This window comes from Sciurus vulgaris (assembly GCF_902686455.1).
Source record: "Sciurus vulgaris genome assembly, chromosome: 11".
NCBI lineage: Eukaryota > Metazoa > Chordata > Mammalia > Rodentia > Sciuridae > Sciurus > Sciurus vulgaris.
The window spans coordinates 116,616,253-116,628,984 of record NC_136472.1 but is presented as its reverse complement, the minus strand read 5'-3'; the positions used below and the strand labels follow the sequence as shown (position 1 = coordinate 116,628,984).

Genomic DNA, 12,732 nt, shown 5'->3' with positions numbered 1-12,732 from the left:
CCCACAATGAAGGTAGAAAGCCTGGTCAGCCGGGCCTTCTCCAATGACTAACACAGTTCTCAATCTTACCCTGGCCTCACACACAATCTTCCTTCAGTCCGGCATCCATTCCTCCAGTCTAAGCACAAACTGCCTACCTTAGCTGCTTCCCTCTTCTTTCCCATTCACTCAGTCCCACTTGCTCTGAACCAGTTTCCCATCTATCTACATTCCACACCACGTTCTCTACTAGCCCCATCTTTGGTGTGCTGTGGAATCCTGCTCTGTTTAGTGAATAAAAATGCATATAGCCACAAGTCCTTATACAGCATTCTTTCCACCCCACCATCTAAACAGAAACATGACCTTCCCTTAATTATACAATAGCTCTCAAACCCCTTTCCAAAAAATATTTTGATTACACTTGTTCTCAACCTCCCTTGCAGAGCACTGTGCCACAGCCATCTCATGGTACAAGAGAGCCCATCTTTGCAATTCTCCTTCCTCACTCCTCAATGTAATCTTGAGACCCTGGATCCTTTGAGCACGTGCTCATCTTATACTCCATCAGCCCATTAAGCTTGTACTGATGATCCATGACCTTGGCCTCTCAGGATCTGGACCAACCAATATCAGTGACCTTCATCTCCTCTGTTTCTCATTAACAAAGTCAGTGGTTGTCAAAGCATGATCCTTGGAACAGTAGCATCAGCATCATCTGGAAACTTGTTAGCAATGCAAATTCTCAGGCTCTGCCCCAGACCTGTTAAATCTAGATCCTAAGAAAGAGTGGAGCAGCAGTCTGTGCTTTACCAGGCTCTCCAGTTCTAAGTTTTAGAACTACAAGTGCTAAGTATGGCCACACCTTGGATCATGTATGTCATCATCAGTTGGAGCTTTTCTACTCCCAAATCTCTCTGCTTCACTTCCTTGCCATCACTTATTTCCAGGCCCTCAAATTTGCTAATTGAATATTTTCCATGGTCTGGAGGTCAGAGCCTCTTCTGGTCTCACCTTCACCCAGTCTAGGCCCACATCAGCCATTTCCATGATGCCTATAAGCCTGCAATTTTCATTTAACTGGCTTTCCCTAACAATCTTTTGGCAAAAAGCTGAGAGATCAAGAAAATTCAAGCTATTTCCTTTCTCTGGGCCCTTGTCACTGATTTGTTCCCAAATTTTCTTTTAAAGTTGCTAATATTTCTAACACTCATTCACTTTCTTGAGGACTGACATTTCTCCTTACTCTTCCACACTGTGGGCTGATGCCCTTGACTCTGTAAAAAGCACAAAGTCACCCAAACACGTTCCCTCGATTTCCATTTGCTGGTCTCCAGACCATCTCTACAGCTGATCTGCCTGGCACTGAAGTAGAGGTGAGCCTCCTTCTGTATGTGCCAAGTCCCCTCCCTGTGATTCCACCAACCTCGCTCCTCAGGAATGCCCCTGGAATGTGGGGTCTCTGAGAGGAGAAGTTCAAGACCACATATTGCCAGAGAGGGGAGGCAGGTGAGTGATGGCAGGGTCATAGGTGAGAAATAGATCCCAGGTGAGACTGAAGAAAAGCTGTTTTGCGGTGGCTGTGTGTAGATAACTGGTTTTGGCAGAGAGGTGAGAAGAGAAGAAAGATGGTAGGAGGTTAAGGGGATAGAGGTAAGGATGCAAGGGCGTGCCTGCTGTGCTATGAAAAGAAATGAATCCATGCAGTAAAGGATGAGAGTAGTACTGTAAAGAGATTAAAGGGTAAACTCCTTCCTCCCATTGGTGAGACTATTTGCTCTGTGCAGACGGAAAGAATCTAGTAGAGAGTGATGGAGTGAAGTTACTAGAAGATGGGACGATTGAAGGAAAAAAGAGTTGTAATGGACAGGAAAACACGTAACAGCAAAACCACAGGTGACCATTTAACAGGAGGCTTTGCAAGTAACAGTACAGTTGATCGACTCACATAGGCACAAATAGAAACAGATTGTCTCACATAACCAGAAAGAGTAGGAGTGTGGGTGGAGATGGCTGTCCCCAAAGACCTGCTACTTCAGGACCACTGGCTGGTCCCTGCAGTTCTCTGTGTATGACCCATGCTCTCTTCTATAAAGCTGAGCTTAGACTAGACCCACTCACTCCACAGGTTGTTCCTGGCATCCATCTTTCCAACTTCTCCACCAGAAGAGAAAGGGTTTCTCCCCAGGTCCAGTTAAATGCCATAAGGATCCTGATTGGTGCTGTCTGTTTCATACCCAGCCCTGAGGCTGAAAAAAGAGAGAGAAGACAAAGTCTTATGATTGATAGTCCACATTTAAAACCTAGGATGGATGAAGAAGCTCTTCACTCTTCCACAAAAGGTATGGTACATTGATGCCCCAGATTAAGAAGAAATCATGTATAGGAACACAGAAATAATCAGTGTCAACTAAAAGTAGTGACTCTTGAATAGGAACCAAGGCATATCTCTGACACCAGGATGTCTGTGAGTATTTTATATGCATTTGTGTATGTATATATGTATTTTATATGGACATGTGTGCATGTGTTGTGTGTATTTGCATGTGTGTATTTATATACACTTACATGCACACCTATCTATGTATGGGTATATAGTTACTGAAGTGTGTCCTAGGCCGGGTACTCTGGAAGCAGAGGCTGAGACTGTCTGGTGTACATGTTCCTTGGGAATCTGCACCTGTGATAGGAAGAGAAAAGATTTTGTATTTGGCATTAGAAGAAGTATAATTTCAATGCAGCCTGACAAAGCCTCTATAAGTCAATAGAGAGTTCTGGAACAAGTATCACTAGTAAGTAATATCAGATAGAAATGGTTGGACCAAAGCGGTCAGGCCTTGATCTTCCTGCCTGACTCATCACTGGGTGTGGGCTGCCTAGGAAAAACACAACGCTGGGGGGAACTCTGCAGCTGAGGCAGACACTGATGGTACGAATGGCTAGAGGCTGCCATCTACATCCCTTCGTACTAAGCAGCAATCCCTCCTTGAAAGAGGATCCAGAAGGTGCCTCTGCATGTCTACAGCACCAGAGTAGAGGAAGCAGTTCTGTCAAATGCCCTCACCAGACCACACTGCTGTGTGTTGGTGCCAGTCTGGGAATAACAAAGCTAAGCAGAGGGTTTCTGACCTCAGATTAGTCTCCACTGAGTCCATGGAAAAGAAATTCCCAATTCTAGTATGAGTAGGTATCATACATTTAAAATGGCAGCAACTTCTTTAATATACCTCTCATCCAAGTGGAGTCCGTATCCCCTTTCCCTGAGTGAACTGGCCGCTGACCATTTTGGTGTCTGGATTATATCAGAAGAAACACTGAGCTATTTCTAGGCATAGCTTCAAGGGAACGTACTCTCTAGAAACCTAAGCTATCAAATAAGTCCAACTATGCTGCTGGAGAGATCACACAGAGGAGCTCCAAGACTATTGGAGATGGAGAAGGACCCATGTGAGCCCAGCCTGCCCGTCATCCTCACCAAGCTGCCAGGCACGTGGGTAATGACTACCCACCAGTTGAATACCACAAGGTAACCCAGCTGATGCCTATCAGCCCAGCCCTGCTGAACACTGACAAAATGGTGTGACATGATAAAAATGCAGTTGTTTAATGTCCCTTGTTTTTCAGGTAGCAAGAGATAACCGGAAGTGTGGGCAAAAGCAGAACCAAGGAAGGACATGACAAGTTCTGGATCTGTTAAGACTGAAGGGCCGCAGTGCAAGGACAGCCCAGAGAGGGCCAGGATGGACAAAAACTAACAAACAAGAAGTTGATGGGCAGACTAGAAGGCACATACATGGGACTTACCTGACTACTGCTGAGATGGACAGCGCTGGCTTCCAGACTCCTAGTGAAGTGATGAATGGGACAATCTGCTGACATTAGTAGCTGAGAAAAAAAAATAAAACTGTAATTTGGAGATGGAAAATTTGGGGGAAAGTAGATCATAAATGCCAAGAAAAATAGGCAATATCAATAATAGGGTCACCCAAATGAGCCACTGAAAGGCAGATGGCCAGGATGTGTGACAGTCAAGTCACCAGCATTTTGAGACCCTATTGAATGATTCTGTGTCATAGGGCAGCAGAACTGGGATTGACTCAGTTACAGTGAGCACATCAGTTCAAAAGAGATTAACAAGAGATGCTCTGATGAAGGTGACTGTGTGTCAAACCTGGCCAGGGGCCCTGGGTGCAATAACACTGGTACAAAAGAATATCGAAAGCATCGAGATCCTGGGAAAAGAACAAATCAGCATCCCATTCATTTATTCATTCATTCAACAAATACTTATTGAGCATCTAATATGTGCCAGGTGCAATTCAAAGCAACTCAGTTTCTACCTAAGTGTGAACAAGAATGGGAAGAGAAAATGAAATTAACAAGTCTACTTACAAGAGGTTGAAACCAATGACAACATACACTTCTCCATCATTTGCCATTAAGACTGAAGGCTTTACCATTTCCTATTTACTTAAACACATTGTAAAAGGAGTGCCTGTAAAGGCCCTGTCTGGTTCCAAACATAGACTGTACTTCGAAATACTTTCAGAAAGATTTTTAAATATTTTATAAATGACCCGGACTCTGCCTAGGCCATGCAGCATAGAAAACCTGGCCTCTGACCACTACTATAACAAAGGGTAAGTAACTTAACCTTTCTCTGCTTTTATGCAATTCTCTATAGCAGCTAGTGATCTTGACCACTCCTGTTCTGAGCGCTTGCTGGCTCCATTCATTTGATAAACACTTACTGAATACCCTAGTATGTGCCAGATTTTGGGATGGGCCTGACAGAAACAGTGGCATTAACAGATGTTGTTCTTCTTTTAGAAAATCTTAGTTTATATGAGAGATAGGACTATAATCAGTTGACCATAATACATGTGTCAGAATTATGAATATGTACTGTTCCTAGTATATTTGCTATGTATATATATATGTGTGTATATACTTTTGTACATACACATATATGTGTATACACACACACACACACACACACACACACACACGTATTCTTTTTTACCCCTCACAAAAATTCTACAAAGTAGATATTACTTTCCCCAGGATCTATGACTCAAAGAAGAAAGTCACCTGCCCAGAGGTCACAAATGATTAGACTGAAATATGTTTTCAAAGTCCATGCTGTATTCTCAATACCAGGAAGCCTAAAGAAGTACTGATTTTTGTGTTTACACGTCGGTCTCTTAGGTTGGGTTGTACTCTTTAAGAGTAAGTATCTTGCCTGAGTCATCAGGATCTCCTCCTCCGATGTTTAACATATATTAGTTAGTCAATAAATATGCATTTTATAAGCAAAATGAAGTGCACATTTAACAAACATATGTTCTCTAGAAGTAATGAGAGGATGCACAAATGAACGGAAGAGAGAATGTGTGGACGTGTATGAATAATGTGGGAATGGAAGTCAGATGAGCTCTGTCTCAGGGCATTTGCATTTGCTTTTTCCTGCTCTCTGGAATTGTTTTTCCAAAAATCATTACGTGGCATGCTTCCTCAGTGCTCTCTCTAGCTCTCTGCTTGAATTCCTCTTTGTGAGTGTGATCTTTACCGTGACCCTACTGAAACCAGCAAAACCCCAACCACCACCACCCCTGGAGCTTACTCAACTCCATTATTTTTTGAAGACTTACCATCACCTCACATGTGTGTGTTGTGGGGGAGTGTGTACTACACACACATATGTATACTTGTTAATTTATTTACCCGGCTGCCTCCCCTGCTAAAACATATACCATAAACTCCACGAGAACGGGAGCTTTGTCTGTATCATGCCCTGCTAAATCCAAATGTCAAGGGTGCTCAACTATTATCTGTTGAATGAATGCACTTCACTATTAACTATTGTCATAGGAATCAGATTGCTTCCTACATTTTTGCTGGTTGTGCCTGAGGAACCAAATCATTTTACCAATTGTTTCAATGGTGCTGTGTTCCAGAAGTGTACTGCTCTGAAAAGAAAAAAAAAAGCTATTTTCATTTTCTTTTCTTCTCCCTCGTGTCTTTGTGTGCGTGTGCACATGCCGTAGGGTTTGGTTAGGACGATGTGTTACTACTTTTCCTGTCTGCAGGAGCTGGAGAGAAAACCCAGCTGTGTGCATTCTTTCCTCAGTCAACTGAAAAGGTCAGAAGGCGAGCTTACCCCTCCAGAAGGAAAGCAACGTGAAGCCTCCACCTCTCCTTTCCTTCCTTTTCCCTCTTGATTTTGCTAGTGGCTTGATGTTAAGTAAAATATTCTTACAGCCCTTATGATGTTAGAAGAGGGAGAAGAAACCCTGAAGCTAATGTTTACTTCGTGGCAGGACAAAAGAGGTGTAAACAGCTCCATTCAGGCTTTCTGTGTCTACTGCCCACAGGTCACAAGCAAGAACTTACTTAAAAGCACACGCCTGTAATCCCAGGGGGTCAGGAGGCTGAGGTAGGAGGATTGCAAGTTCAAAGCCAGCCTCAGCAATGGTGAGGTGCTAAGCACCTCAGTGAGACCCTGTCTCTAAATAAAACACAAAAGAGGGCTGGGGATGTGGCTCAGTGGTCAAGTATCCCTGAATTTGATCCCCAGTACCAAAAAAAAAAAAAATTCACCATGTGATACGGCTTTTTTGTTTTGTTTCATTTCAGATAATTAGTTTGAGAAAGTACTTCTTGCAAGATAGAATTGAAGCATAATACTATAATAATATTCATTGCAATGGAATTTTACCTTTATGATAATATCTACACTGGCAACCAATCTCATTCCCCAATCCTCTGTGTCTCTAATTACTTGGAGAAACATCCTAACATTGTGATGTTTAAGAGTAGGCCCTATGTGACTTGGATGTTAATAGACTTTGCAGAACCTTTGGAATTAAAATAAACTACAAGCTGGTGCACTCACAGCCAAAGCTGAAATAGTAATAATAATTTGTATGACTTCATATTTCACATTCTATCATTACTACCCTGTGTGTTAGGAATAAGTCAGATGTTTATTTTCTCCCAATTATAGATGGTGAGATTTAAGACTCCAAGAAGATCAACAATGCCTTCCCAACATATGGCTACCGATAGCAAAGCCAAAACGAAAGCCGAGATCTTTGGGCTCCTAAGACCAATCTGCTTCAAATAGCCCAGAAAAATTGAGTCTGCATAGACTACAGACCTTCCCCTTTGGGGGCATTCTGAATCTCCAGGTCAGTAACAAGTCACAGCTGGGACTACATCAGGAAAAGTAAGGATCTTTGGAGGCAATTGGTGTTGAGAACATCATGGAATTTGTGCCTCTAAACCCAACTCAGGTCAGTGACTATCAGGAAAGAGCCCTGAATCCTAGACTAAACAGAGGAAAGCAGAAGTGCCCAATGGGTCTGCCACAGCAGCCTGATTTCTGGTCTGGCCAAGCATTCACTCCGAAACCCTGATGGATTCAGCAATAAATCATTGCTTTCCTTCTTAAATTCCTCTTTTGCGATGAGAAGAGTTACTTACTTCATGATTAATAGTGCTCTGAAAATATCCACATAGGTGCATTTCTTCTTTTCTCCCCCTCCTCCTCTCTTTCCCCTTTTCATCTCCAGCCTCCCTCTTTTTCTTCCCTCTCTTCCTTAGAGAGCCGGCTTTTAGGTCCTCAATCTTGCTTAGAGTGTTAGTTTTCTATTGCTGTTAAAAATTATTACATATCAGCATCTTAAAACAACACAGATCTATTATCATACAGCTTCTGCAGGTCAGAAAACGGCACAGCATGGCTGGATGGTATGCTCAGGGTCTCACTAAGTCGAGGTATTAGCTAGGGCTGCGGTTCTCATCTGGGTCCTCTTCCAAGCACACTGGTTGTTGCTAGATTCATGTGCTTGAGGCTGTAAGAGGAGGGAAGCTTGATTTCCTGCTAGCTATTGACCAGGGATGACTCTCAATGCCCAGAGGCTGCCCACAGTTTCTTGCCATGAGCAATTGAGTGGCAGTTCACAGCAGGAATATTTATTTTTCCTACCTGGAGGGTGTCTCTCTGACTTCCTTTTCTACAACCAATGGGAGGAAGCTCTGCTTTTAAAGGGTTCATATGATTAAGTCAAGCCCACCAGGATAATCTCCATCTTAAGATCAACCGTGCCATGTTACATAATCTAATCACAGGGTAAAACCCATCACATTCACAGTCCCAGGGATTATGCAGGGCATGCGAACAGAGGGCATGGGAAATTCTGGGCGCCATCTTGGAATTCACTCAGCAGTACTCCATTTATGTGGGATGCAGTCTGAACAACAACAAAACAAAACTTTTTCCACTCAAGACATGACTCTGCCCTCCTACTTGACACACACCCTTCACTTGTCCTCTCAGATGCCTCTTTCTTTGATCTCTTCTAACTCTCTGACCTCTTTTCCATCAGTCATCAAGTTGCTTCCTTCTCATCTCCAGACACCGAATGCTGGTTTTTCAGGATCCTCACGTGATTCTTCTTGTTGTCTATATATGCAATGGAGTTTTACTCAATCATAAAGAAGAATGAAATTATGGCACCTGCTGGTAAATGGATGGAACCGGAAAACATCATGCTAAGTAAAATAAGCCAGACCCAGAAAGTCAAGAGCCAAATGTTTTCTCTAATATGCAGAAGCAAGAGCAAAATAAGGGTAAAGGGAGTGAGGACAGAAATCTTATGAAAATAGAAGAGAGGAAAGATATGGAGTGGGAGGGAGGAGGGACAGGAAAAGGGAGGAACAGTGGAATGAAACTGCCCAAACTATTTTATGTATATATGTGAATATACCATAGTGAAGTTCACCATTACATATATCTATAATGCACTAATTTAAAAAAAAAAAACTATAAATAAAGTATTCTTTAGAGATCTCATTTCCACCCTAGGGTTTGAAGTATCATCTATTAACAGATAGTTCCCTAAATTATCTCTGTAGTTCAGACCTCTCCCGTGAATTCCTGACTCACATACCCAATTTCTTCCCCAATATCAAACTTAACATTTCTAAAAATAAACTTGATTCTGAAACTTTCCTTAAACATTTCCTCTCCAAGTTGTCCCCAACTGAGAAAATGACAACCAACTCCATTCTACCAAATTTTCAGTCCAAACATTTTGGAGTCATGTTTACCTCCTCTTTTTCTCACATACCACAGATTCAATCCATCAGCACAGACTGTCAACTCTGCCTTTAAACTGTGTGCAGAGGGCTGGGCATGTGACTCAGTGGTAGAGAGATCACCTAGTATGTGCAAGGCCTTGGGTTTGACACCCAGCACCATAAAAAGAAAACACAAAGAAACAAAAGCAAAATTACATACAGAATCTGTCAACTGCTTACTTCCACTACAAGAAAGTCACCATTGTACCTTACCTAGGTTTTTGCAGTAGGTACTCAACTACCCTATTTATTTCCATCTTTATCACTTGCTAACATTCCAACCTGTTCTCTGCACAGCAGCTAGAGTGACCTATCAAAATAAAATATATCATGCTACTTCTCTATTAAAAATGCTCCAATGGCTTTCCATTTCACCCAAAGAAGATATCTGTCTATACTTCATGATCTGCCTGCCCCCCTGCTGTCTCTCATCTCCTGTCATGATGTCCTCACCTCACTCTGCTCTCTCCACTTACCATAACATCCTCTACCATGCCCCTTTTTCCCCACAAAGCACGTGCCTTCCATGGGGCCTTTGCACTTGCTTTTCTTTGCTCTTCCTTCAGATATTCACCAGGTTCATTTCCATGCTCTTTTCCAGCATTTACTCAAATTCTACCTAATCAGAAAAAATTTCCTGGACAATTTAACATATCAGAGCACCGTCCTGGGACTCTATCTCCCTTAGTCTGTTTTACTTTTCATCACAATACTATCACCTGCTTTCCTTACCCATGAAGTAATCCATTGTGAGTATTCATTTCTCATAGCCATATATAAATGTAAGCTGGATGACTTGGGACTTGGTCAGTTCACTGCTATCTCCCAGAGTCACAATTAGTGCCAGGAAAATAGAAAGTATTCAATGAACAATTGCTGAATGAACAAAAGATGTCCAATCACTTCCCCATCAGAGAACATGAATTTTCTCCACATGGTAGTTTCTAGTAGAAGAATGCAATGAAAGGAGAAAACTTAAGACAACCATGTAACTCTCTTTAGAACATGAGCAAATTCAACTCACGTGACATCAAGGGGAGAACAAAGACGGGTCCTCATGGAAAAAAGGTATTCAAATGGGCTATCGTATTCTTTCATGTAAAGGGCTGGAGAGTGAGTTGCAGCCAAGGATAGTGAGAACTGATGGAAGCCAGAAGATGCTCTACTTCTAGACCCTTTTTCTTCCACAAGTCAAACTAGATTCCCATCTCCACATCTTTGTTCCTTGGTTCTCTACTCAGCCTGTCCTTACATCTCTCTACCTTTCAAAATCCCTATCTTTCAAGAACCACCTGAAACATCATTTTCATCACCAAATATTTCCTGAAGCATTCATACCAGGTGTGAGCATCTTTGACTTAGACCTTTCCAGAATCCTCTAACATGGTTTTTACTGTGTACTTTTTATCCCTTTCTCTTGCCACATTTTCCAGCCCCCAGGGTATGGTATTATTTATCTTTCTATCTTCCTTAGCCTTAACACTATGTCTTCCCTGGAGAAGATGTTCATATGTGTTTGATGGGATTGTGTTGATTTGAATTACAGCATTAAATTGGGAAATCAGGCATTTAACCAGCAGATTGCTTTACTGTGTTTCCAAACTTAGGGACACAGAAGCAGTAGCCTGAGACTCTGGAAGTTGACTCAGTGGCTTAAGACCATGGTCACCTGTTCACCTTGCTTATGGGCAGCTCCCAACCAACTAGGGAGTCTAGGGTTTCATCGAATGTAAGAGGAAGTCAAGAATGGTCACGGGGGTGGGGGAGAATCCACTTTTTAAGCAGATCCAACTCTCAACTATTTTCCATTTCATGCTCACTAGCTGTGTTTCAAAAACATTGTACTTTAAAAATCTTGATGAAAAGCAACTTCTTCTCTATTCAAGTGGAATAACACAATTTACTCTGTACTGCCCATGGCCCCTGCTAATGCTTCCGTGGGAATATAGCAAACGGCTACTTTCCTTGGCGGCCTTTGATTTGTTCTTCTACATCCTGTAATTTCCATCCACACCGGAGAGCCAAGTGCTGTGTGGGGCTAATTAAACACTATAATTATCCATGAGCTATGGCCCAGAAGTAGAGAGAAAATCTAACACATGTCTGATTGTAATATCAGGTAAATACTCAAGATGTGTGACTGGCGAAATGCAAAATATTCTATTCATTTAATATTCTTGATGAATAGTGAATTAGTCTAATCACATTAGCTATTCTATTCATTTATTAGGTGAGAGTGATTAGAAGTGAATAGCTGCAGAAAAACCTTCTCAAGTTGTAAAAATTAGACTTCTATAGTTTTATTATGTTTATTTTCAACCGAGGGTAATTGTCTATAGCTTTCACTGAGATGAATCTATACCCCTCCCCTGTCTTTTTCCCCTTGAAAAACTGAGTGCTGGTTACAAGCACAGAGAGGGCAGGTAAGACAATGCAGATCTGGTATACAAATGATCATATAGATTCTATAAACATGTAAAAATATTGCATGCAAACATTGCCCTTCCAAGGGTGTCACCTACTACTTTTTCTTTTTTTTTCCAGTGGTGTAATTTACATACAATAAAATACATGAATCTGCAATGCACTGCTCGATGCTCAATGAATCCTGACCTATACAGAAGCCTGTGTAAGCACAACAGAGTTCAGGATACAGAATGTTTCCTAGAACTCCCTTTGGGCCCTCTGCAGTCTGTCACCATCCATTTCCCAGTGGTCGCCACTGCGCTGGCTTCTGTCACCCTACTCTGAGTTAGCCAGTTCCTGACTTCACGGGAATGGCATCATATAGTCCCCAGTCGACTGGTAAAGAACAATGTAGCCTTTTTAATACAGAAACAACAAACAAAGGGTAAAGTACATATTTTCAGAAACATCAAAACAAAAGCCTTTGAGATTAAAACAAATAATAAAAATAATACATATGTATCATGAGAGATTTCAAACATCAGAAAAGTTTTGGAAAAGTCCTTACCCCTACCTTTGTCAAAAGTTCCTCATTACAAAGCAAACCCTGCTGTATATTCCCCGTTGGCTCCTTCAGATCCTCCCTCCACCTCTCCCTCACTGCCCTGGGCCCCTGCAGGAGGCTGACCTCTGTGGGCTATGTCAAGGGCAGGGTCCACCCGGGTTCTGCCAAAGGGAGGCATTAGTTGTAGACAGAAAGGCAAGGGGTGAGTTAGGTGTGGTATTTATTCCCCAGTCTTGCTTTCTCCGTGTGTGTGTGTGTGTGTGTGTGTGTGTGTGTGTGTGTGTGTGTGGTGGGGGGGAGCTACATTTCAGGCAACTTTCTCCTAAAGCCAGATCCTCTTTCCAGGTGTAGGATCGGCTCCTTCTCCTTGCCTCTTCAGGACTATGTGGGCAGAATCCTCAGCTTTGGCTGGTCCCCCCTCCCCAGTTGCTTCAAGGCTTCTGGTTGGCTTTCTTCAATCTTTCAAACACCTTTGTGAACAACCCCTTCACTAAACTCCTTCAACTGACCCATTCAACTGTGCTGCCTCTCCTCTGCCCCCTGACTACCACCCAGGGTAAGTTAAACAGACTTTATAGGAAATGCTTTTGCCTCTATTGTGTGTATAGGCTCCAAAATGCTTCATGGTGATGAACTGG

General features: G+C 42.3%; 1 long non-coding RNA gene across 1 annotated transcript in view; it reads right to left on the bottom strand.

Moving 5' to 3' along the window:
* Positions 1-2,123: 2,123 nt before the first annotated feature.
* Positions 2,124-12,732, bottom strand: part of LOC306640385 — a 138,870-nt gene continuing 128,261 nt past the window's right edge. The window contains exons 3-6 of the long non-coding RNA XR_013757801.1: positions 7,465-7,635; positions 3,784-3,864; positions 2,554-2,659; positions 2,124-2,222 (exon numbers count right to left, since the gene is read on the bottom strand). This is a non-coding gene — a long non-coding RNA (uncharacterized lncRNA). The remainder of the gene's footprint in view (positions 2,223-2,553; positions 2,660-3,783; positions 3,865-7,464; positions 7,636-12,732) is intronic.